The sequence below is a fragment of the Lygodium microphyllum genome, chromosome 3 (genome assembly GCF_053477565.2).
Source record: "Lygodium microphyllum isolate KBCC chromosome 3, Lygodium_microphyllum_v1.1.10, whole genome shotgun sequence".
In the NCBI taxonomy this organism is placed as follows: Eukaryota; Viridiplantae; Streptophyta; class Polypodiopsida; order Schizaeales; family Lygodiaceae; genus Lygodium; species Lygodium microphyllum.
Genome location: NC_141137.1, coordinates 5,765,499 through 5,792,759, shown reverse-complemented (window position 1 = coordinate 5,792,759; position 27,261 = coordinate 5,765,499).

The following is a 27,261-nucleotide window of genomic DNA, read 5'->3' as shown; positions in this document are numbered from 1 at the left end:
GAAGCATGGTATATCTCCTGGAAATATGAGAAATATAAAAGAGAGGAATTTGTGCTTATTTGTGTTAATATGTTTAGCAGCGCATCGAAGGGCCAATCCTTGAGATGTAGGAGAGCTGCAATGGGGCTCCGACTATTAGTTGGTGGAGTGTCTCCTATATGTGTGTGATGAGGCATTATGCCTATGTACTTTGGGATCTCCCTCTGAGGAGTTTTAGGGAAATGTTGGACTATGAACTATAAACACAGGAATTAAGCTTTAGGGTAGTTTGTCCTTTAGCATTAGATTCATGCTCCTGGTCCACGAGGCCGTGAGGGTGTTTGTGTGTCATGAGCATGAGGTCCGGCTAGTGCTATAGCCAGTGCTAGCCCATTTTAGGTCCCATCAGTGGTGCGTTTGCCGGGAGCCACTTATAAGTGGTGGCTTTTGGATCTAGGGTTTTTAGGGACCAAAAGGAAGTTGGTTTATGTCCTCTGACAAGGACCGTCAAGCCGCAATCCAGAAACTAGAACGTGTTGAGAGGGCTAGGCGGCAGTTAGAGATTGTAAGCCGTTATTCTCCTCAAAGGAGTAGCCCAGTACATATACGAAGCAGTGGTCTTAGTAACCCAACTGCTCTACATAGTCTGTTAGGTGCAGGAGGAAGCATAAGTTCTTCCTCTTCTCCACCAAGTCTACCCACTTCAAGTGGGGGGGTGAATTCACCCGTTCAAACTCCCATTGCTAATTCGACTGTCACCATGGCATAGCCTATTGCAATTCTTGCAGGGATGCCGGATTTACCAGCCTTAGGAGTTCCCTTGCCCATTTCAATGGGTTAGCGGAAGAGGATGCAGAATTTCACATTTGTGAATTTCAAAGATTGATGTTCAATTATCGCATCCAAGACGAGGGACATCTCATGATGTTCTTCAATATGATGTTAAAAGGAAGGGCTGCAGTATGGTATCACACCATAGAGTCTGGAACCATAACCACCATTGATCAATTCTATGCAGCTTTTCGAGCGGAATATGCCCCTGAAAGAGGTGGCCAATATTGGTTACGGGTCTCGAATGTAACGCGCCAAGATCCTCACGAGAATGTGAAAGCATATGCTAAGAAGTTGAAGGATGTATTTCGTAAATTGCAAACTTACATTCCCATTCCACCAGCTGCCCAACTGCAATACTTTTTGCATGGGTTGGACTTTAATATCCAAGTACAATTGAGCAGTGTGGCCTTGGCAGACATAGACACCGCTATTACGCGGGCAAAGGGAGTAGAAGCACAACTACCAACGGCCTACTCCTCTCGAATGAATGTTAATGGGGGTTTAGTAGCTAGCCGCAATCCATCATTGACGAATGGAAGTCAAGGGATGCCTATGACTAACTCTATTGGGAGAGGGAGTGTGGTTTCGAATGTACCTTTACTACCGGCTCCTCCCAGTGTGACTATGCCTATGGCAAGTCAATTGGCTCCACCAAATATTGGAGGCCAAGTTTTGAATTCTAACGTTGTTCTTGTGGGTCAACAGCCAATGCCAAATCAAATTGTTAGGCCAATGGAATGATGAGTTGATGATCGAGGCTTCGAGTTGAGTGCATCTAATGTCCTTAGTGAAGTTAAGGACATGATGAAGCATTATACCGATATGATATCCGAGCAATATCGACAAATAGCTGTCGACGTTAATTTCTTGAAGAAGCAACAAAATCTGATAGGGAGTCGACACCCTGAAGAGGGGGGACCCTCTAGATTCAGTTGTAAATGGTGTGGTGGACAGCACTTCCCCAGAAACTGTCCAAATGTGAAATGTGACATTTGTGGGAAGTCAGGCCATTTAGCTGCTACCTGTTGGAGTAAGATTAGTTCTCTCCAACAAGGGAGTAAACAACCCGGCCTAGTGAATCATAGAGCGCAAGGAAATAACTTGCAGCAGAATGATGCACCTAGGGAAATATTGCAGAGGGGAAAAACAACTATAGAAGAAGTGCCACAAGGCAACGGAGTCAGCCTTATTGAAGCTGTACGAGTTAATGATGCCGAAACCTCTAACTTAAGAGCCGTGACAAGAGGCCAAAAGGCTAAAGAGGTTGACAAAGATAATACAAAACCGGTTGAGGCAAACCCTAAACAAGGGGATAAGGGGATGCAAGTCCAAAATTCTAGCATAGAAGGGGGACCGCTAAGGCTAGTTGACAAGAAAGTTGACCCTAAGAAGGATGAAGAAGTGCCAAGAAAGAAGGCAAGAGCCAAGAAAGAAGCACCAAAACCGGTTCAAAGACCAAAAGAGAGGATGGTTTGGCGAGAAAAGAGAGCTTTGGCTACTTATCATGACTTTGATTTAGCGAGTTATCTTTGCGAAGTTAAACCAGATGTGAACCTCTTGCAATTGATCAAATTATCTCAAGGAGTACGCAAGGAATTTAAGAAGATCCTGCGTATTAGGTATATTGTAGAACCCTTGGGCATAGCACGAGTAGGGGAAGATTGGTATGACCATGCTAAAAAAAACTGCCCTAGGGTTCCAGCTTATGTGGATGGAATATTAGTGGAACATGCCATTGTAGACACTGGATCCTCCGTCAATATCATGAGTTCAGAATTGATGGAGAGGTTGGGCCTAGGCATCCAAAAAGATAGCTCCACCCTTCTTAGAATGGCTGATGATAGTCTAAGACAACCAGAAGGTTGCATTACTAAGGTCCATGTTACAGTTGCAAGTGTAGAATGCTTCTTGGACTTTAGGGTGATAAGATTTGCAGGACGTCCTAGCTATCGAGTTTTGCTAGGTAGGCCTTGGATCTTACGAATAGATTGTCAAGTCGATATACTTGCCGGTCGAGTGGTTCTAGGTAGAGGTGCTAATCGAGTAATAGTTGATGCTTATCTTGAGTCTCCTCAAAGTGAGAGAGCTCCTTTATCGTCTACTAAATTAGAAACAACAGACGATCCATCTGGTAGTGAGACATCATCTAGTGATGAATCTAAAGTGGGGTCCACTACAGAGGATATCTATCAGATAACTCTAAATGAGCTGATAGAGCCTCAAGACAGGATAAGAGACGCGGATGTGATTGAGTTGGACCTTGGCACGCCGAATGATTCGCGGCCAATTAAATTAGATTCCATGCTCAGTTTAGCAGAAAGGGAGGACTATGTGTCCTTGATTCAAGAGTTCCGCAATATATTTGCTTGGAGTTATGATGAGATGAGAGGTATTCCTCCCAGCCAGGCTGTTCATACTATTCTTGTAAAAGAAGGCAGTCGTCTTGTGCATTAGAAAGTAAGGCGTATGCCTTTTGAATTGAGGGACGGGCTGTTTGAGGAGTTACATAAGTTAAGAAAAGCTGGGTTAATCTTCCCTATACAACACACAGAATGGTACAGTTGTTATCAGGAAGAAGAAAAACAACCAGATTTGATTATGTGTAGATTTTAGAGAGCTGGATAAGCAGACAGTTAAGGATTACTACTCGTTGCCATTTATTGACCAGATTTTGAATCAATTAGCATGTAGGGAGATATATTTGTTTATGGATTGCTTCGCGGGATATAACTAGATGGCAATTGCAAAAGAGGACAAGTTGAAAACAACTTTTACTACTGTCTTTGGTACTTTTGCGTACCATGTGATGGCCTTTGGTTTATGCAATGCACCTGGATCGTGGCAACGAACAGTAGACAAGACCTTTGGTGACATCTCCCCAGATGAGTTGAAAGTATTTATTGATGATTTGGGGGTAGCCACTGTAAGGGAAAGGATGTTGATTATTTTAAGAAAGTGCTTTGAGCGCTATAGACAATTTTGTATCGCTCTTAACCCATGGAAGTGTGTCTTTGGAGTACCTTATGGGCTATTGCTGGGCCATGTGGTCAGTTCAGTAGGGATAGCAATTGACCCTGAAAAGATCAAGGTTATAGTCGCTATGAGTCCACCGCGCACTCCGAAAGAGGTTCATAGCTTTTTGTCGTCGATAGGGTACTATCGAAGATTTATAAATGCCTTGGCAGAAAGAACGTTGCCATTAACAAATTTATTATCCTTTAGCTGTTCATTTGAGTGGAGCGACCCTTGTAAGGTAGCTTTTGAGGATGTGAAATAGGAGCTAATAAAAGCACCCATTTTAAAAGCACCTAAAAGGGGCGAGGTGTTCTACATATTTTCAGTAGCCACTATGTATAGTATAAGCTGTTGTTTAGCCCAAATTTGGGAGGAAAAGTGGCATCATCCGATAGCTTTTGCTAGTCGGAAATTGGGCATTTCAAAGATCAATTATACCTACATGGAGAAGTTGTGTCTTGCAATGGTCTTTGGGACTAAGAAATTGAGGCACTACATCCTTTATGAAAAGGTAGTGTTCTATACAAAGGCAAAGGGACTTAGATTACTTATGAACAAGTTGCAGCCGCCTGATTGTTTGGCAAAGTGGTTTATCACTTTGCAGGAGTTCGATTATGAGATTAAGAGTAAGCCATCGAGGCTGCAGGGTATTGTGGAATGCCTTGTGGATCTCGGGGAGTCGAAAGAGATTTTGGCTGAAGGAATTGATATTGAGGAAATGTTTAAAATTGATATAGCTTCTATCCCATCTTGGTATGCTGCTATTACGAATTATCTATCAATAGGAGAGACGGGAGCTGGTTTATCAAAATCAGAAAAGAGGAAAATCAAACAACAGGCTTTGAAGTTTTCCTTGATCGCAGGGACGCTATATCGGCAGGGTGTTGATGATACCTACCGCCGATATGTGATGCCTGACGAGGTTCCTTTTATCTTAGAAGAGTGCCATGACTCTGCATGTGGAGGGCACTTCGCGGGACGATTGATGGCGCAGAAAGTGTTAAGAGCTGGATATTGGTGGCCGTCTATCTTTCAAGATTCTTTTGAATATGTAAAGAAATATGATACATGTCAAAGACATGATAGTAGAGAGAATAGGAAACACCCACTTACACCTATCATGGCTATTCTTTCATTTGAGAAGTGGGGCATTGATTTTGTGGGTCCTATTACCCCATCGTCTACTACCCAGAAGAGGTACATTATAGTAGCCACTGATTATTTTATAAAATGGTGAGAAGCGCGGGTGACTAGGCAGGACAATGCAAAAGAGACTGCAAGTTTCCTTTTAGAGCAGATTATCTGCCGTTTTGGTCTACCGAAAGAATTAGTGTCGGACCGTGGAACCCATTTTTTGAACAAAGTGATCAAAAGCTTCACTGAAGCTTGGAAAATCAAGCACAATAAAACAACTCCTTATAATCCGCAAGAAAATGGGCAAGTTGAAAGTACTAATAAGCAGCTTGTGGGTATTTTGTCTAGGATAGTCTTTGAGAAGAAACGAGACTGGGACAGGAAGCTGTATGTGGCAGTATGGGCGTGCAATACAACGTTCAAGCGAGCTACCGGCCACACTCCATTTAAATTGGTTAATGGGGAAGAGTGTGTGTTACCCCTTGAAATCGAATTGCCGACCATACAGTTTGCAATCAACCATTCTTTGGGAGATAAGGATTCCCTTTTTGAATGTTTCACGACCATAGCCCACCTGGATGAGCTGAAGTTGCAGAGCTTATTACACCAGGAGGTAGCTAAAAGTCGGATAAAGCAGTTGCATGACCTTAGAGCGAAGAGTTATACCTTTAAAAAAGGGCAATTAGTTCTTTATTACAATGCGCGTAGGGAGCTGTTTCCAGGGAAGCTTGAACCTAAATGGGATGGCCCCTACAAGATTGTCAAGTTAGGGAAAAATAGGTCTACAGCCCTATTAGCTGATCTACAGGGAGTAGAGTTTAAAAATAAGGTTAATCTTAATAAGATTAAACCTTATTATTTCTAAGTATGCTAATATAGAGAAATGCATTGCAGGTCCATGCTAGGAATGATTTGAGACCTGCAAAAGAGCTTAAAAGCTGGTTGATGGGTCGGTTAATTCCTTATTTGGAGCACCCATATCTGAAACAGAGATACCATCAGGGGAAACTTATCTAGTGGAGTAAAGGACACAAAGTGACTGAGCAAGAAGACGGAACCTTTGTGTGGGAGATCAAAGCCTTCTGCCATCACTGCTTACGACTGTTGACAAGTATCCCTGTTGAGTTCAATGAAGAAGGTGGGATGGAGCCGTTAGTTTATCCTCTCAACATGCTAAACTTTGATTACCATAATTATGAATAGAGGAGTTCGTGATGGCCAGCTGTGTAAACCCATTGTGGATGTACACATTATATTTTCACGGAGCATCCAGGGGCCCTAATAAAAAGGGAGTGTTGGAGTCATAATCTGAGATCCCTGACGTAGAGTTACGATGAAGTTAGTTGTTTATCTCAGGGTAGGATTCACTAACAATATGGCGGAGTATAAAGCCTTGATTATGGGACTGCATATTGCCAAACAAGGTGGTATTCGTCAGTTGTTAGTAAAAGGGGATTCCCAGTTGATCTTGAATCAGCTAGATGGGACATACACAGTGCGGAATCCCATTCTGTGTATGTATCATCGAATTGCGATGACCCTACTTGAGGAGTTTGAGAGAGTGTCTTTTCAACTGATTCCACGTTACTGGAATCAGTTTGCGGATTCATTGGCAAATCTTGCTTATGAGGAAGACCTTTTCTTCAAGTGTGTTTGAGAGAGGTCTGAGTAGTCATTGCCTCCTGTAAAGACATTGCCCAACATCGAAAGACCTGTTTTAGAAGGGAGTTCTAGTGACCCTGTTCTGCTAGCCTGCTAGGTAGCCGTTCTAGGAGTTCTTGTTAGTTGTGAGGCAGTTAGAGAAGCCTGCCAAAAGAAAATAATGATGCTAGAGGGAAGGAAACCCTGAATATCTTAAAAGACAATAAATATATACAAAGGTGTGTAAAAAGGGGTTCTAACCCCTATAAAAATAGAAAAGAAAAGAAAGGAAAATTTATAAGCAGTTGTTCATCGCCTTGCGAAGGCCTGGTAGGTTCTTGGGGACGAGTCAGACCCGGGGCTGATGTGTTGTCTTCCTAGGGTGGCGTCTTGCTCGAAAAGAAGAAATTAAGGAAGGTTGGAGCGAAAATAAAAGTGAGCATTAGAAAAGGATTGTCTCCTTGCGAGGGCTTGGTAGGTTCTTGGGTACCGAGACAGGTCCTGAGGCTGATGCCCTATTCTCCTTGGGTCACTATGCTCAGCTCCCTCCTTTTTACATGCCCGAGTATGGAAAAATAAAAAACCCTAAAAGAAGAAATGTGCTACAAGAAAATATTTCTTGATCAGGCTATAGGAGTCCTTGCCTAGTAGGAGCTCCTAGTTGTGTTGTCCTTAGTTAGGTAGGTAGCTCAGACCACCACTTAGGGCAACCTCTTTGATAGTTCTTTTTAGTTTGGCCGTGTTGGAGCAATTGGTTAGTAACTAGCTTCGGACCTTTTATCAGATTATGCTAGGCCTACTCCTTGTGGATGTCATGCCTTTGTTTTGTCAGGGGGTAGGGTAAGTGTTGTGTTGTGTTTAGTATGTATCTATTTTTGTATCAACTTGATGCTTCCTTTAGTTGTTTTGTGGAGATCTGGTGTGGGATTTAACGGGTTGAGTCGCCCTATCCCGTGGTCGCCAATGAGTGCGGAGTTTTGATGCCGAGAAGTGCTTAAAAATAGCTAAAATTTACGAATATCAAGGGAAAAATATTCAACGTCGAAGGCAGCGGCTCGACCTAGGACGATTTTAAGCGTAAAAGTGCTTTAAAGGCGCCCGAGCGACACTTGGAGATTTTTGATAATTTTTCAGACTGCCATGTGGATTGACAAGAGTTACCAGCCAATGTGGGATGCCGAGCCGGACGCCCAGGATTTTTCAGAGCTCAATTCGGAGTCCGGACAGGGAAGGAGCCAAGAAACCGGGCAAGATACGAAAAGGTGGACCAAACTTTGGTCAAGTGGTCATGACCTTTGGGGGGGCACATGTAACATTTTAATGTAGCACAAAGTGTGGCATCTTGGAGAAGCATGAAAACATGAGGAGGAGGGCACCATATATGCACCGAAATTTGCGCTTGATGGGGATGGAGGCATCATGCAACCTCAATGCAACCCATACCAATGATCATTGACATTGCTTCCCCTCTGTCTGCTGGTCATTTCACTGCCCTTCGCTCGCGCAATGGTGGCCGCAATGGAAATCTCTGACTTCAGTCTTTCTCTCTCCTCCCTCTCTCTCTTCTAGAGGCAGATTCATGTGGGAAGAAGAAGGATAGTCCAACCGAGATGGGATTGCTCCGTGATACAAGAGGAGGGTAGATTGCTGATTCCGGACTATCAGGGACATTAATGGCTACTAGAAATCAGTCCCGAGACATGGCAAATAAAAACCCGCAACCGGCAAAGAATGGTAATATTATTTTTTACAAAGGGAATTGATGTTTTATGCAATTTGCTTCATGAATATTTGTTCCTATGGGATGATTATGCATTATATTGTTGTTTGCTATGAGTTTGATCAGTTTAGGCTTAGAAAATCAGAAAATCATAAGTGATATGGCTGAAATTAATGGTATAAAACCCATAAAACACGTGTTTAAGAGGCAAAATGGAAGTTTTTTGCAAAATAAAGGGGAAACATGAGATATAACATCAATAAAACCTAAAATTTTGCTATCAAAGAACCTAAGGGCCACAACCCATAATCAGTTTCAATTTCTAATAATTTTTTATTGAAAATAATAGAATAAAAATACAAAAAAAGGTAAAAAATAGGTTTTAAATGGGAGAAAATTAGGAAACGATAAAGAGAAAATTCCAAAAAATTACATTAGTGTTTGTGCAATGTATAATGAAGGTAGAGCACAAGGTTAGCCTCGGTTTACCCTCATTTCTATGTTTTTGTCCGTATGTATTGCTTTCTCTACAAAGAAATACACATAAAACGACTCTTACACCTATCAATGATTGCAAAACATTAAACAGTAGGGTGAGAGGGGAGTTTGACCGTTAATGTACAATCTTAAATCTGATTTATGTGTTGCATCATGGTTATAGGACGTTGGTTTCAAATAAAGGAAAAGACAGCATGAGCGTAAGGCTCGATGTCTCTCCTCGTTTCAATACATAAACCTTAGCATGGAGATCATGAAAAGATTGGTTTCGCACGATGCACAATGCTGATTTTCTATTGTTTGTGCACTAAACCATTCACATTATGCACTATGCATGGTTCATGGTATTGAAGGAAAATCTCTTGGACTGCATAGCAATTGTTTTTCTTAGGACTTTGAACCACGATTGAGAGTGTGAGGTTATCCCTTGCCATAGGGTAGAGGGTTGGTTTCCTAAGGGATTGTGAAGTGAGGAAGCATGGTATATATCCTTGAAATACGATAAATATAAAAGAGAGGAGTTTGTGCTCGTTTGTGTTATATGTTTAGCAGGGCATCGAAGGGCCAATCCTTGAGATGTAGGAGATCAGCTGCAGTGGGGCTCCGACTATTAGTCAGTGGAGTGCCTCCTATATATGTGTGACGAGGCGTTATGCCTATGTACTTTGGGATCTCCCTTTGAGGAGTTTTAGGGAAATGTTGGACTATAAACTATAAACACAGGAACTAAGCTTTAGGGTAGTTTGTCCTTTAGCATTAGATTGACGCTCTTGGTCCGGGAGGCCGTGAGGGTGTTTGCGTGTCATGAGCATGAGGTCCGGCTAGTGCTATAGCCAGTGCCGGCCCATTTTAGGTCCCATCAGCCTTTGGACGGATTATGGATAAGCCTACGGCTAGACTTTATGAATGTATTCCAAAGATAAATATGATAACCAGTTGAAAAGGAACTTGTTTGACACTACTTTTCTATGTCAAGTGCTAAGATTACGTGAAGGAACTAGTGTCTAAAGGGCTAATTAAGGAAGCTGCTTGATGCATGTCCAACTAAATGTGGTAGGTAATTAGACAACTAAAGCAACCTTGAGGAAAGTGCGGTGGATGTGGCCATGGGTCCGTCCTACGGATGGGTGGTCCTGGTTGGCCGGGAACTTTTCTCAATCATAATGGACAGTAATGAGATCTTGTCAAAGGAAATGAATAGCATAGGATGGAGAAAAAATGTAAAAGGGATGTGTATGCCCTGCTGCTGAAGATGAATAGGGAAGAAGTCTTGACAAATGAGGCATTACCTTACAAGACATCCGCGATGCTGAGATTCGCCTAAAGGCAAACTTGGTGCATGCCCTTTTCTCTAGCCAATGCTACAATTCCCTCATGCACCGGATCAGTGTACCTATGCAGGAGATTGTGGCACCCTGCACCCTAGACGAGGTGGATTGGAATGGATATGTGTGCAAAACAATAGACAAAGTGGCCAAAGCACTAGCCTTGGGCAACAAACAAGTAGGTGGATAATCCCCCGCATCTAAGAATACAAAGAGGAAGAAACCTTTCTCCAAAGACTCCTTCATTGGGTATGGAAACGTACTGAAGGCCATCATCCAGGAGGCTATGAAAGAGGCCCAACAGGGAAGCAAAGGAGTAGATGTGACCCTAGATAGGTTGCCGACCCATCAAAAAGAGGAGCAATCGAGCGATCAAACAAAAACCAAGATAGAGAAGGAGGAGTGGGAGGCTCAATTTAAATGAAGAAAAACAAAAGAGTTCACTGGGAAGGCAACTCAAAAGAAGAAATATAAGGCGGGCATGAAAAAGAAAGAAGAAGATCTAGAAAGAGCAAAAAAGGAATCCCTGAGAGAGGCGACGGAGTGGAAAAAGAAGGAGAAGGAAGAAGCTGAAAGGTTTGCCGAGGAAGCAAGGAAAATAGAAGAAGAGAGAGAAAGAAGAGCTATGGAAGAGGATGCAGAGTTGAGAAGACAAGAGGAGGAAGACATGGCCGAAGAAATTTGCTGGTCTATAGAACAACAGAGCCGACTCGATGGCCTAGGGACCTTAAGTCCACCTAGGGAAGATAGACCTGACTTAAGCGCACAAGTACCTAAAGCCATGCCATCCACGATCATTGAGGGCAAGGATAAGGACCCCCTCCATCCCATTCCGACCCCCTTGGTACTTGACAACGAAGCCACTAGTGCCACCCCTAGCATCCTGGCTAGCACCGACATGGACAGCTTTATGGCCTGGATGCAATAATTTTTCAATAAGGAACTAGCACAAGGAAGGAGAGGGGAGGCCATAGCCACCGGGCATAAAAGGCCAACCACGGATGCCGAATCCATGCAAGAGCCAAAACACCAAAAAATGGAAGCCTCGACCACCCCAATCCCCACCACCACAACGCCACATGCAAATCATGACAAATACATAGATGAAATGCTCTCACAGTTAGAAAGGGAAAGAGAGGAAAGGAGAATCGCGGTGGCCAAGCTGGAGGCAGAAAGGGAAGCGGTAGCGGCCTCCTGGCTCGACAAAACAAAGCAAATGGCTGTGCAACAAAAGGAAACTCTTGACTTGAAGAGGGAACTAAAGACCAAAGAAGAAAAGGAGCAAAGCTAGCGACGATAGCTCATCAATGAAAATCAAGAGCTCGAGAAGATACAAAAAGAATATGACCTACTGATCATGCAATACAAGGATCTAGTAGCAAAGATAGGGTGGATCAAGCAGGGCATGAAGGAGTTTACTGTAGAGGAGGAAGGGAGGAAACAAGAAGAGGAGTGCCACCACCGAGAAATGGAAATAATGACTCAAAGGCTGAGCCTCGAAAGAGAAGAACAAGAGCAAATGAGCCAAGAGTTGGAAGATCAGTAGTGGAGGCTCATAGCCTTGGTACAAAGATAGGGAGAAGGCATGGAAGAGATGAAGAAAAGAGCTGAAGAGTGGGCAGGCCAGAATGAGCAAAGAGTGAAGATCCTGGCGCATCACGTAGATCTGGTGGAGAAAGAGAAAATCCTAGCAAAAGGCACAGCACAGGCAACCCAAGTGGCCTTCCACACTCAGCAATGAATCTTCCTGAACACCTTGATGGATGCCACTCATGAGGAGGAAGGGGAATCCATGGAGGCAGTAAAAAAGAAACTAAGCATAGCGCGCAAAGCCCTACGAGCATGGCTACACATGCCCTCCCAGCCGATTACAGTGGGGCTAAGCTCAGGGGAACAACATAGGTATCTACTATCGACCGGCCTAAACCCCCAGGAAATTGATGCCTTAGGGCTCGTAGAAGGGATGAAACAGCAAGAGCGCCCAGGGAGAGTGAGACAGAAGTGCACATTGACCTAGTCGGATTCAAAGAAGAAGTGGTTCCACAACCCCCTTCACCTCACCTTGAAGAGAAAGGGCAGCCAATAGACACATTTGCGGAGAGGAAAACCACCGTGAGGGAGAAGAGGAGGAAACTGGTGGAAGAAGCCAGACAAATATTAAGAGCTAACCCTATGGCCTAGCCCTCTGTACCCCTCCAGCCATGCCCAAATGACATGTCCCCCAATTTTCATGCGGAGCTCATACTCTAGGAGAGACAGGAATAGGAGAAGCAACCCTTCACCTTCAGCTTCCTCACCCCCAATACCCTGCGCAAAGTTCTTCCCAGTAAAATAGTGGACGAGGTGATCAACGTCGGAAACCACCAAAGCCAACAGTGGCCGAAGGAAAGAGAGAAGAATCCCAACCTATGGGGCACTGAGGATGCAGAATACTAGTAGAATAAAGTTTTTGAAGTGCATCGGTCCGTGCCCAGATATGAGTGCCAACCACTGTGGCAAAGACGCATCTGCAACGATAACATATTTGCATGGATGGCCTTCTATAACACTCTCCCTTCGGAGAGGAATGACCCTGCCTATATGGCATACCCTTGATGAATAGGAGTGGACTTCGATACAAATGCCCATGGCCATTATGACTTCCCTATAATATAAAACCCCTATACCACCACTTTAGCCTAGGTCCTCACCTTCACCTCCGACAACTTAGATACCACAATGACATGCTTTATCGATGATTTATCCTCCTACCCAGATCCCACCTTCATCACCACTTGAAACTATCTTAGGCTCATAAAAATCCTACTTAGGCAAGACCCCACCCTGGCCGAACGTGGCCTTCCCCTGCTCTTGTTTGATTGTAACGCAATCGACAGCTGTGCGATGACCCGCCTCATGATGTGAGCCAACCTCCTCCCTTCTTTATGCATCGCTGTTCTTGAAGACAAGAGCGACAGCCAGCCATCCCTTCCTCTCCACCACTCCCCTCTAGGTTCACTTCAGCCTTAAGAATTTCCTGTAGAGTCGGAGATTTTTGAGCCATTCCATTAAATCTCCTTTACCACCCCCCTGAGGACGAGGACTGACAATTCTCTACTAGTAAACCCAAAAAAAAAATCATATGCATGCCAATCACGATAAGGCACCCCACAGTAAAGAAGACACTCCCCTTAGGTAAGAGCACCGCACTTTCTCCTCGCAGATACTGCAAGATGTGCCAAACCATCAACTTCGGAGGCCCCATCACCCACTTGACAGTATTGCCCATGCTCCCACAGTAGCCCAACCCACCTATGGACCTACCATTGCATGACCAATAACTTGCCAACTGCCTTCCCTTCCCCAACAAACAACTCGACGTGCCATGGGATTGGCACCCATCTCATAGGGGGGTAATGTTAACTTCAAATAAAAATGGTGAAAAAATAAAGGAAAAAGTACAAAAAGAACAAAAAAAGAGCAAAGGCGTAGAGGCGGCTTTGAAAACTAAACTGAGGCAAAAAGAATAAATTTAAAGGAAAGATGCCTCAAAAACTCTAAAAACTCTTGTAAAAGAGCGCCAAGCTCCCTCCTGTGCCACTTGTAAAAGAATAGATGGGTATAGGCTTAGGGCATGAAGCAAGAAGAGGGAATTCGAAAAAGGGACCTTGCCACAATGGCTGGTCTTGTAACAAGGGATGAGCATCCATGGGGGTTTTAGGGTTTGTATATATAAAGTTCAAAAAGTGAATGAAAGCTCATTCTTTGGTGTGTGGCTAACAAGAGTCTTCTCTTCTTCTTCTTCTTCTTCTTCTTCTTCTTTTTCTTCTTGCTTGTGTGTGTGCTCTTGAGGGAGGGAATGTGAGAGTGTGAGGGAGTGAGTGAGTGTGTGGGAGTGAGGGATCAAGAGGGTGAAGCTCTTCACCATCTCCTCTTCTCCTTTCCTCTCTCTTCTCTTCCCTTATCTTACCTTGCACGTGGCTATGGAGAATGGAGCTTGGAGATGGAGGAGGCTTGATGATGCTTGAGCTAGCATCTAAGATCGTGGAGCTACTGACTCGTGTGAGGGAGGAGGCAACTTGTTTCGGCATCAAGGTAAGCTCACTACACCCCAAGAGGATCAACATCGCATCGGCTAGGTGAGAGATAGCCATGAGAGCTCCCTTTGAATGCTTGAAGCAATAAGCAGTCCGCAGGTCTTGGCAGTTGAGCGAAAGCTCCCACAAGAGATGTTTTTGATGACCTAGCATTATGGTATGGTAATGTTGTTGTAGTGGCTAGTGATGGATTAGGCAACACTAGTAATGCTGAAAATACACCTACAGTGAGTACACCTATGAGTGGTCCTATAGGTGATGGGTCACCTACAATAAGTCCTTAGTCAGGATGCTTGTGAAATTGTCCTCCTATGTCCATAGACACGGATATGTCAGTGAGGGGGAGATTGGATAAGGGAAAAAAGATGCTTGAGGATGTGACAGGTCCACTTACAGTAGGTTATGAGTCATCCAACAATGACAGTTTGGATAGTGAGTTGGGTATTCCGTCTGTTATGATGCCTAGAGCAAGGCAGAGTTGTTATGTTTGCTTCATGAGAGAAAAGCTCAAAGTAAGCCATAGTTACAGAGGAAAGAGTCAAAAAACCAGTTGGCAAGTTTACATATAGTGGTTATTCAGCCCACCATTATGCATATATGGCTAGTGTGACAAGCTACAAAGAACCTACAAAGTTTGATTATATAGTTATAGATGATAACTGGTGTGCTGCCGTGGATGAGGAGTATGCAACCTCGATTGAAAATGAGACATGGGAATTGGTTGATTTGCCTAAAAGCAAAGTCCCCATTGGTTGCAAATGGGCATACAAGGTTAAGTACAAGTTAGATGGTTCATTAGAATGCGATAAGACCACGCTGGTTGCAAAAGGGTATGCGCAGTAGTATGGCTTTGACTATGAGGAGACTTTCAGTCCGATGACTAAAATGGCAACAGTCAAAACTGTCATTGCTTTGGCAGCATGCAAAGGCTAGAAATTATGGTGCATGAACATCAAGAATGCTTTCTTGAATAGTGATTTGGTTGAGGAAGTATATATGGAGTAGCCTGAAGGCTATGTTCACCCGGACTTTTCTACACATGTATGTAAGCTGAAAAAGGCTTTATAAGGGCTGAAACAGGTACCTAGAGCATGGAATGCTTGTATTAGCAATTATTTATAGCAACATGGATTTAGATTGGGTGATGCACATCACAGTCTGTTCACAAAGAAGACAGATCATGGATGTGTGTTTCTAGTCATTTATGTAGATAATCTTATCATCACGGGAGATGATGAAGAGGGCATAGCTAAAATTAAATTATGTTTACAAGCTGAATTCAGAGTCAAAGACCTCGGTGATCTAAAGTATTTTATTGGGATTGAGGTAGTCTCTACGCCTCAAGGTATATTGCTGCTACAGAAGTAGTATACTCATGACATGTTACAAAAGTACGGTATGGCTGAATGCAAGCCTATGGAGACACCTCTTGATTAGAATGTCAAGCTGTAGATTGATGTTGGGAATGGCATAGAAAATGTGACCATGTATCGATAGATGGTGGGCAGCTTCATATGACTATTACCCGTCCTTTATGTAGAAGCCTCGTAAACCATATTTAGATGCAGTTAGGAGGATCATGAGATATATAAAGGGTACTATAGATTATGGGTTTTTTAATGCATATGGAAAATCCCTTGACTTAACAGGGTTTACTTAGGTTGGTTGTGCCTATGATAGGAGGTCAACCAGTGGTATGTGTTCAAAGTGATATTAATTTGAGTACACAAAGTGAGAAAGACTTGGAAATATAGCTAGAAAGTAGAGTGAGACTGCATTGTGATAACCTCAGCAGTGTTATGTTGGCTAGCAATCCTGTCTAGCATGCTAGGTCCAAACATATTGAGGTTCACTACCATTTTATCATAGAAATGGTTCTTACAAAACAAATTGACTTGATTCATGTGAAGACTGAAGAACAGGTAGCAAATATATTTACCAAGTCTCTTGGTAAAGAAAAGTTTATATACTTCAGATAGCTACTTGGAGTTTATCAGATGGTTTGAGCTTGAGGGGGAGTGTTGGAATATGAAGCTCCCATTACTCTTCACTCAATCTATCTTTATGTTTGTGAATGACATTCGCTAGATATAGTTGTACATGTGTGTAATATTCAATAAGTCGTTGTAGTCAGTGACTTAACCACAGTTAGTCTTGGTTAGTTATACCTATGTGTGTAAGTCTCTTTTATTGATTATGATGGAAGAATAATGGAAAAAAAACAATAATGGGCTGCGGCTCATCTTGTGCTCCACTCTGTCGCTCTCCCTCTCTTCCAATAGTCAGTACATAAAACCCCCTCTCTCCCTACCATTTAGGGTTTTACTTACGAGATGGATAGCTTAAGAGGTGTTTCCATGTACATTTCTTTATAATGAAAGCAATAAATACATACTAAAACATACAAATGGAAAACAAATAAGGCAAATTCTTTATTTTACCTCCATTATACTTGAAAAACATATTCCTAATTTTCCATAATTTTCCATGTACAAAACCTAAAATTTTCCAATTTTCTTTATCCCAAAACTATATTTTTGATCTTTTTTATTATTTTCTTTATGTAAAAATTTTAATATATTTATTTTTTAGATTCAAAAATTTAATTTGAGCTATAACACATCATCACATTCAATATCATCCCATATAAACATGATTTGATCATCCAAAGCCAAGAAAAACATCATTTTTTCTCTTAAAACACGCATTTTAAATTTTTAAAAATAAATAACTCACAACTACATACAAAGATTGTGCATTTTATAGTTTACAGCCCTCAAATACATCACAATAAAGCTTCAAACTTCTACTAGGCGAGGACTCCTATAGTCTAGTCTTTTATTTTTATATTATTTTTATCTGTCACTTTTTTATACTTCAGGACTTAATACTCGAGCATATAAAAAGGAGGGAGCTGAGAGTACGGTGACGCAAGGAGAACAAGGCATTGGCATTAGGTCCTATCTCGGAACCTAAGAACCTACCAAGTTCTTGCAAGGTGATACTAAATCCTTTTCTTCTTCCACTCACTTTTATTTTTATTCCAACCATCCTTATTTATTTTTCAGGCTAAATGACACCCCCAAACTCCTCCCCAGGGACCTACCAAGCCTTCGCACAAGGCAATGAGCATCTGCTCTTGGAAAATTTCTCTTTCTTTTTCTCTATTTCCTCCTTATTCAGGGTTAGAATCCCTTTTTACACACCTCTATATACTAAGTTTCCCAGATATATTTATCATTTTTTGTCTTTTTTTTATAAGATTCCCCTTGTTGCCTCACAACTACTGGAAGCTCCTAGAAACAATTGCCTAGTAGGCTGTCAAAACAAGGTCACTAAGGATTCCTAGCAAAAATAGCTTTTAGAGTTCTTAACAATGTTTTTACAGAGGAGGTGGATAACTACTTAGACCTCTCCCAAATATACCAAACCAATTCCTCATATTTCATGCTTTAACTTGCCAGTTCCCAAAAGAAAAAAATGCTTATGCGCATTAAGAGCCTCTCTCTAGGTACTCAATTGAATTTGTTTGGTATAACACTAAGACAAGAAACCATTAACCGCACCCACACTAAACAAAAAAATGGCCCTATTGGCCTAATGAAATAACCCGATTCACTACAAAATAAATAGTCCTCTTGGCCTAATGAAATTAAAAATTAATCCAATAAAAATAGCCCTCTTAGACTAATATATATATAGATATAAAGCACAAAATTTAGTATCCTACTACTAAAAACAAACCCTTGGTCCCCCCCACATAATTAATCATGCTGAAATACAAAACTAGACCAAGGGGATGTGCTACTTAGGGCCTACACTAAATGCATCAATTTATGAGCTAACCCTCCATAAGCAAATTACAAGGGGTTATACCTAAAGTATATCCAAGGCTGAAGCATATCCAAGGCTGAGGTATATCCCATTCTTTTAATCTTCTTGCTTTCTTTTTTGCAAATCTGAAGTATATCCAAGGTTGCACGATGATACATCCGTAAATGGGATCCCTTGCACTATAAGTACCATTCAATTGGTTGATCACTAACTATGAATCGCCTTTTTACCAAGAAATGGTGGATAACACCATGTCATGCTATATTCAGTCCCATGATTAAGGCCTTGTATTCTACCATGTTATTAGTGAAAGCGATACCTCAATAAACTCCCATTTTCATAATGACTCTACATCAATGATATTTAATAACCATACCAACACTCACATGCTTAGTGGGTCCTTGTGAAGCTCCATTTAAATGCAAAGCATAAATCTATTTTTCATTGACTTGCCGTGCCATACCAATTAGTCTACTCATAACTATGGTAGTCAAAGTTGAACCGAGAGAGAGGATGTATAACATGTACAATCCCTCCTTTCCCACTAAACTCAATAGGAATGCTACTAAGAATGCTATGACAATGGTGGTACACTACAAGATACTTTAAGGTGTCCATATGTTATCTTCAGTACACATCTTCAAACCCAAGCGAACTACTTTGCGTAGAAACGCTAGGTTCAAAGCGGATTCACACTGCACTTGGTTCAAGGAGAATGGGAAACGAGAGGGATCCAAAGCTCAACCTCTCTGCCATAAGGCATAGTCCCATTCCGTAACCCTAAAACAACGTAAATGGGGATTATTCTAACTTAGACTCTAGGTCAACGCCCTTGATGTTCATGTCCTTTGAAACAATCTTCTTGCTGTCCATCATGATTGAGAAAAGTTCCCGTCCAACCGGGACCACCCATCCGTAGGACAGACCCATGGCCACATCCACCGCACTTTTCTCAAGTTGTTTTAGTGGTCTAATTACCTAGAACTTTTAGTTGGACATGCATCAATCAACTTTCTTAATATTTAGCCCGTTAGGCATTAGTTCCCTCACGTAATCATAGCACTTGACATAGAAAAACAATGTCAAACAAGTTCCTTTTCAACAGGTTATCATATTTATCTTTGAAATACATTTATAAAGTCCAGCCCATAGGCTTATCCATAATCCGCTCGAAGGCTATCCAACAATCCACAGGGATTACTAATCCAAGATTTCGCCCGTAGACTAGTATGCGGGCCTCGAGATCCAATCCCGAGTCAGGTTGGCCTCTTGTGCAGGGCTCGGAAGGCAATGGATTTACAGCTAGATCACCCTCTGGCATCCAAGTGTCCTCCTGCTCCAAATAGCGCTCAACGGGGAGAGACCTCTCACGGCAAGTTCGGTCCACCTTCCGGACGCGGTTAACAACCCCCTTGGTAAGGGTCAGGTAGGCAGTCAGGGTAACTGAAGCTGCCTCTCCCTTCAAGCCTTCAACCTGAAGCATTAGATATCTTTTCATCCTTTAATTCCTTGATAAAACAAAGCAAACAATGCTCTATACAACTGTTACAAGCATAATCATTTCCAGTGGTCATTATTTGGCCAACTGCTAAGGAGTGAATCCTTCTTTTAGAATGCATTCAGCATTCAATCCGGGATCAATTGCGACTTGGCAAGATTCCCAAGCATTTATTTGTTAACCCTATATCCTTGGGTTAGGGCCATACCCTATTAACACAACTTAACCAATACCTTAAGTTCTATTAGCATTAAACATGTTATTCCAATTTACTGATTGGTCCTTTGCTTCCAAGCAAATATCTAATCCCCGTATCTTGGTCACTTTACCCAAGAAAGGTACTATATCAAGACGATTATTCATCCTCTTGCAAGATAAACTTGCGTAAGAATCTGCCAATCTCATTCCGAGGAATTGGCCATTCCCTTGTGATCAAATCATAAGATCATGCGACTCTACAACTCGTTGCAGAAGTGTCACATCTAATCCATGGGACTATTTTACCCATCAATGGCGTCTTCTAATCACGGTATCATGATTAGATAGGAAACATGGTTAGGGTGTCTTCATAACAATCCGTTCCTGATTGCATTAGGCCGAAATTTTCGGTCCTAGGGTTCCAAATTCAAATCCAGTTTCATCCTTTTAGCGAGCGATCCTTAGGGTAAAACCTTAGATCAGTTCTCGCAATTATGTACTATTATCCCTACATTTTGTGAATGTGGGCAAGTCTTTAGGGTATAAGAGTTTTAGTTTTTGGTAATAAGAGCGATTAGGTCATGTCCTCAACGTGCTAAATCCTAGTTAGCTCTTTGGGATATGTTGCATTGATTTAACCCTTCTTGAGCGAGTCCCTCGCGGCTAAGTGTTTAGGTTAAACCAATTTGCTTGTCTATTCTTGAAGATAATTACACTACCATTTTCGTAACCACATGATTCATTACCTATATATGAGTAGATTTACAAACCCTAACTTTTCTGGTTAAGATCAAAGCGAATGTTAGGTTATGGCATAATTCCTATTGATCCTTTTTTTAAACATGCAATCAAGATTCATGCTACTAAGCTTTAGGGTTTTATGTGAACCATGCATCTTTTTTTCTATCTTCGTTTCTAAATGAGGTATTCATACAATGAATGAGCATTATACAACCTTTTGTAACTATTTATGTAGTTGATTGAGATTTAATGCCAATTGACTAGAGTTTAATCTACTTTATGCAGCTCAAGAACTATTTCCATGCCTTGCAAATTCCTACAGATTATTAGCGATCTTCTTTTAATGAATCCATTCGAAGGAAAGATGCCTAATAATGTGCAGACATGTGATTTATTCTTTCCATGCATAATCGAAGTGTACAACAATAATTTTGACTTTATAAAGATGGTCATTAGTTAATCTAAGTTCATTACTTTGCAAAAAACCACTAGCTAGGAATGCATAGAGATCTTATGCTCTTCTTTTTCATTCGTTTAATACAAATGACTGATTCTTTGATCGAAGTTATTTCCTTTAATTTAGGCAAGGTATTTCAATCGAAAAAGTGCATCCTCATTTTCGTCAATGAATCATGCACAATTGAATTATTACGACGTAAATCAAAATTAGGAAGAAAACTTGGACTTGTGGTGAAATGTCCACATGGATGCTAGGAGATGATCCTCCTGCGGTTGTGCCTTGTGCCTTCTTAGGAGCCATCGCGTATTTGACCTTCTCGCCTTGGCCACAGACTTATGTTCTTGGGTCGTCTCCTTTGCACGGGAAACTCCCTTTGTGATTCGGCTTTCTTGATCGATTCCACCGTCTTTTAGAATCGAGCTTTAGAGGCCTTAAAGCTGCCTCCTCGAAGTAGGGAATGATTTCACGATTAGGACTTAACAATCGTAAAAAAAAAAGACTTTGTGGAATGCAAGGGCTTAACTCTCGAGGGGGGGGGGTTTATATAAACCCACTTGAGAGGGCAATAGGATAAGGCCACGGGAAGGGGTTTAGAATTCCGGGCTAATGGGAGCTTGTGGGGAATCCAAGGGGGAAAAAGGGGCTTAATTTCCGGGGTAAATGGGCTTTTAAAGGGGCTTGGATGGAATTTAAAGAAAAAAGGGACAAAAGGGGTGCTTGTGAAGGGCATAGATCCCGAGGGAGACTCCCTTTGTGTAAGAATGCAAGGGGGGAGAAAGGGGGTGTAAAAGGCCACTTGTGAAGGGGTTAAATCCCAGGGAGGGGTGGGTTTTAAAACCTGCTTGGAACGGCTTTAAGGAAGCCCACAAGAAGGGGGGCCTCCTAAGGGGGCTTTAGAAGCTCCCCAAGAAGCTTCTAAAGCTTTTGGGATCATGGAGTTCACCACATGGGAGAAAAAGGAAGGCGGTAGATGGCGGCATCCTGCGGCAGCTTCGCGAGCTCCACGGTAGTGACCGACTGAATCAGAATTGCTTCCCTCTCTCACACGGCTTGACATTATGGCTCCTCCTTCACTCCCCTCTCAATTGTAGCATCACACTCCTTTAGCCTCTCCACCACTCTTTCTGGTGGCATCCGATTATCACCCTCGTCCCTACTCTCCCCATAGAGGGTATTTATGTGGAAGGGAGAGGTACCTCCTCTCTCCCACGCGGCCAATTGCATGGCCCTTTACCCCTCCATGACCTCTAGCAAGGCTTAATCATTAGCACCTCTCTCCCTCTCCTCCAGCATGACCGTTGACTGGAGGAAGAGGGTATAATTAAAAACAAATTGCCATAAATACAACAATTTATCCTCATGACCTCCTCCCAAGAGCAGGTTCATACAAGGATATGCGGTTCCTTTGTTTATGCCAATAGAAATCGCACAGTCCGTTTATACAATGACAGCATTCCCTTGCGGTTTAGATATATTTTCAACGGAAAGATTACATTCTCTCCCCCTTGTAGGAATCGAGATGTCCTCATTTCGAGATAAACTAGGGATATTGATGGTTGAGAGTGCTTTCATCTATCCAAGTGGCATCCTCCTCAGGATAATATTTCCACTGGACAAGGCATTCTCTCAAGGTTTTGGATCTCAGTTGTCTCTCCCTAATATCTAAGATCCTGTTAGGCCCTAGTTCAAGGACTCCTTGACTAGGCATTACAACTTATTGGTCATCAAGTACGTGGTTAGGATTATGTACATACTTCTTCAATAGGCTGATATGGAATACATTATGAACCTTTAGGTTCTCGGGGAGTTGCAGTTTGTAAGCATTAGGTTCTAGGCACTTGAGGATCTTGTATGGTCCACAATACCTTGGACTTAACTTCTTGCAATCTCCTAAGGGTAGAGAACTCTTCTTTGGACGTACGTGGATGAAGACCATGTCTCCTTCCTCAAAGATTCTATCTTGATGCTTCAAATCCATGTATGCCTTCTGTCTATCCTTTGGCGGCTTGGATGTCCTATCTTATTCACTTTATTTGGTCATACATCTCTTCCAACATCTGCCTTGAAGCTTCAACCCTCAAGGTTGGATATGAGAATTTTAGGGGACTTTGATAGTCATGACCATACAATGCTTGAAAATGGGTCATCGGAATGCTCTGTTGGTAAGAAGCATTGTAGGCAAATTCCACCAAAGGCAAGTATTGAATCCACGTTTTTGGTTCACAATAGCAGTGTGCCCTTAGCATATCCTCAGTGACTTGATTGACTCACTATGTTTGGCCATCAGTTTGGGGATGGTAAGCTGTGCTAAAATAGAGTTGAGTCCCAATGACTTCGAAGATAGCTCTCTAGAAGTGTGAGGTGAAGAGAGAATCATGATCACTAATGATTCTTCTGGATAGCCCATGTAGCTTGAATATCTCCTTGATAAAAAACCTTGCAATGTCTGAGGCTTTATAGTTTGCCTTTACTGGAATAAGGTGTGCAACCTTAGTAAGCATGTCAATCACAACCATGATGGAATTGTATCCTCCCTGAACTTGGGGTAGGCCAATAACAAAGTCCATACTCATGAATTTCCATTTCATTTGGGGGATGTCAAGTGGTTGCAACTTTCCTGGCATTTTGACATGTTCGATTTTGATACATTGACAAGATAAACACTCAGTGACATATTTGAGAACGTCACCTTTAAGCCTCTCCCAATAGTAGCTCTTCCTAAGTGTATTGAGGGTCTTGGCATAGCCAAGATGTCCTAAGAAAGGGGAATCATGAGCTTCCCACAATATCTTCTGCTTAAGTGACTGGCTTGCAAATATACATAACCTCGTTCTATAGTAGACAAGTCCACTATCGATAGAGAATTCATGATACTTAGCCTGTAACTTTTTGTCCTGATCCTTGATAGAGATCTCCCTTAGCATCTTTTGATAGGCTGGTTCATGGCATGCTTCTTCTCTAGCTAGCTCAAGTATTGGGTTGTTTGGCATGGACACCTTTGTAGCTAGAGATCTAGCTATTGATGGATTTTGCAAGATTAGTCAATTAAGGAATGCCTTGCAACTGAGTGCATCGGCAGCTAAATTCTCCTTTCCAGGTCGGTACTTGATTTCAAAGTCATACTCCTCCAGCACTTCAATCCACCGACGTTGCCTCATGTTGAGCTCGTTCTGGGTAAAGATCCACTTGAGACTTTTATGATCAGTCATCACTAGTGTAAACTTGTTATCCAGCAAGTAGTGTCTCCAAAGCTTTAGGGCATGGATGATAGCTAACAGTTCTAGATCATGGATAGCATAATTCTTCTCATGGCTCTTGAGTTTCCTTGAAGAGTATACTACTGGATGACCTTCCTGCATGAGCACACATTCTAAGGCAAGCCTGTTAGCATGAGTTACTATCTCGAACTCATTACTGAGGTCAGGAAGTTTTAGGATAGGTGCTGATAGCAAACTTTGCGTCAATCTCTCAAAGCTGGTTTGTTCGGGACTTGACCATGCAATGGAAGTTTGCTTCTTCAGTACGTTCGTTAGAGGTGCTGCAATCAAAGCATAGTTTTTGATGAAGACCCTATACCATCCGGTCAATCCAAGAAAACTACGTATTTCTTTGATAGTTGTTGGTATTGGCCATTCTAGCACATCTTTGACCTTGGCTAGGTCCACTGAGATTCCTTCCGCTGATACGATGAATCGCAGATATTCAAGTTGACGCTTGAAGAATGCACATTTCTTCATCTTAGCATACAGCTTGTGTGACCTCATTGTCTCAAGGACAATCCAAAGTTGGGGTTCATGATCTTGCTCCTGTTTGGAATAGACTAAAGTGTTGTCGAAGAAGACGAGTACAAAGTCATCAAGATATGGCCAAAAAATATCCTACATTAACCTGTTGAAGGTGGCAGCCGCATTCGTAAGCCTCAATGACATAACTAGGAACTCAAAGTGCCCATATCTTGTGTTGAAGGCCATCTTTGGGATATCTTCTTCCTTGATCCTTATCTAATAGTAACCAGACCTGAGATCAATCTTGGAGAAGATCTTTGCACCCTGAAGACGATCAAGAAGTTCATCTATTCTAGGAATAGGGTACTTGTTCTTGATAGTTGATTGATTCAACCCTCTATAATCAATACATAGTCGAAGTGTTCCATCTTTCTTTTTCTGGAACAGTACTGGAGCTCCCCATGGTGAACTGCTAGGACGGATGTAGCCATGATCTAGCAGTTGCTTGAGTTGTTCCTTTAGCTCAATCGCTTCTGGGATGGACATTCTATAAGGTGTCTTTGCAATTGGCGTAGCTCTTGGCACTAGCTTGATCTCATGATCCACTTCTCTTTGAGGCGGGAGTTCTGTCAACTCTTCAAGAAATACGTCCCCGTATTCCTTTAGCCATGAAGGTCCTTCACTAGACTCCTGCTTCTGATCTAACTTATTGAGCTTAATCAAGTAGACATGTAGTCCCTTTTTGACTCCCTTTATAATTCGAGATGCTTTGGCCAATTGAATTTTTGGCTTTCCAGCCTCACCTTGAGTTGTGACTGAATCCCCTTCAGAGTTCCGAAAGGAAATTTTTCCCTTTCCACAATGAATGTGGGCATCATTAGGTTTAAGCCAATCCATTCTGAGTAGACACTCATGGATACCTAAGTTCATGACTTTGAATTTAACCGAAGTCGTCTTTCCTCCTAGAAAGAATTTCAGCTTAACAGTCTTCCTGGTACAAGTGACCTCACGACCATTTGCTAATTCCACAAGCAAGGTAGGTGCTTCTACTGTGGCTATTCCGAATCTTTTTGCACAAGCTGGTGAGATAAAGGAATGTGTACTGCCACAATCAATCAAGGTCTTGAAACCTTTACCTTGATAGTCTGACAGTGTGTGAATCACCGAGAACTAGCGATTCGGCCCTTTCTTATGAAGAGCGGCATGGACTGTCGCCCTTTCAAACTCTGCTTCCATGGTCGGATCATCTTCTTCACACATTTCCCAGTCGGCAATGGAGGCGGTTCTTCCTCTGCCTTGGGTAGCGGCTCCCTGGCCCAGGGCCAGTTCCTTGGAAAGGTGCTTGGCGATGTCTTTATCCAAGCTTGGGACATTGCCTCTTGAAATGACCGGGCTCATTGCAGTGGAAACATCAGAAGTTTTGACCAGTGCTTTAAGTAGGGAAAAAGTTGTTGACATTATTAGTCCTTGCTTTCTTTCTTTGTCCCCGATTGTGACCTTGAACTCTCTTCATTTGAGACCTAAATTCTCCTATGTTCGGGTCATTAAAAGACCAAGTTTTGTTACCTTTTGGTATGGCCTTCACCTCCTGAATTATAGGCGCAGCTCGAATGAGAGTGTCTTGAAGATCTGATGGCCGCATAGATTCGAGACAGGTATTCATTGGTGGGTTTAAACTAGCACAAAATTTTGACACCTGCTATGTCATGTCCATCTGTGGCGCATACTTAAGAAGTGAGACGAATTTAGAGTAGTATGCATATAGTGAGTCCCAGCTGTTTTAGCTCGTAGAACTCGTTCATTTTTTGCGTGCGATATGCAGGTGGTAAGTATCTTCTCTGCACGGCTTTCTTCAGCTTCTCCTAGGTAACAGATCCTTCCACAATCCCTTGATATCTGCACCATTGTTTCCACCAAAGCCTGGCTTCGTTGGTGAGCTTCAGATTTGCGAGCATAGCCTGGTTGGCGGGTGCAGTATCGGCTGCTTCAAAGTAATCCTCCATGGATTCAATCCAAATTTTAGCATCCGCTTAGACGGATCTGCCTTTCCTGTCAAATTCAGGTGGCTTAATCTGCTTGAGAAGAAACTTCTTCTCCTAGATTACAGCAGTACTTGATGTAGGAGGCAAACTAGGAATCTGTACCTGGGGTTGTGCCTGGATAACGATTTCTTAACGTTATTACCCGATAAATGTTATGATTTATATTTCATCTCCAATTCAGCTATCAACCAAGAGTCCTAGCCACTTAACTTTTTATCAATTCACATCGACAAGACAAACATTGATAAAAAGAAGGCTTATTGCATTCATATGGGCATAGCCCTTTTGGAGTACAACATTTCCAGAGATGATAGAGAAACTGTTTACATTTAGTTTGGGGAGAATAATGTTGTGTTACATTTATCTATGGGAACCAGATAATAGTATGGTTTTGGGTTATTGATCTTCAGGAATTGGTAAGTCATTGGAAGATCAGGGTATCCTTTCCTTTGGAACCCATTCTTCTCATAGCACCCCAACACCTTGATCCTGTCGGCGGCGATTACACGAGTCACTTCCTCATATACATATGAGTTTAGCT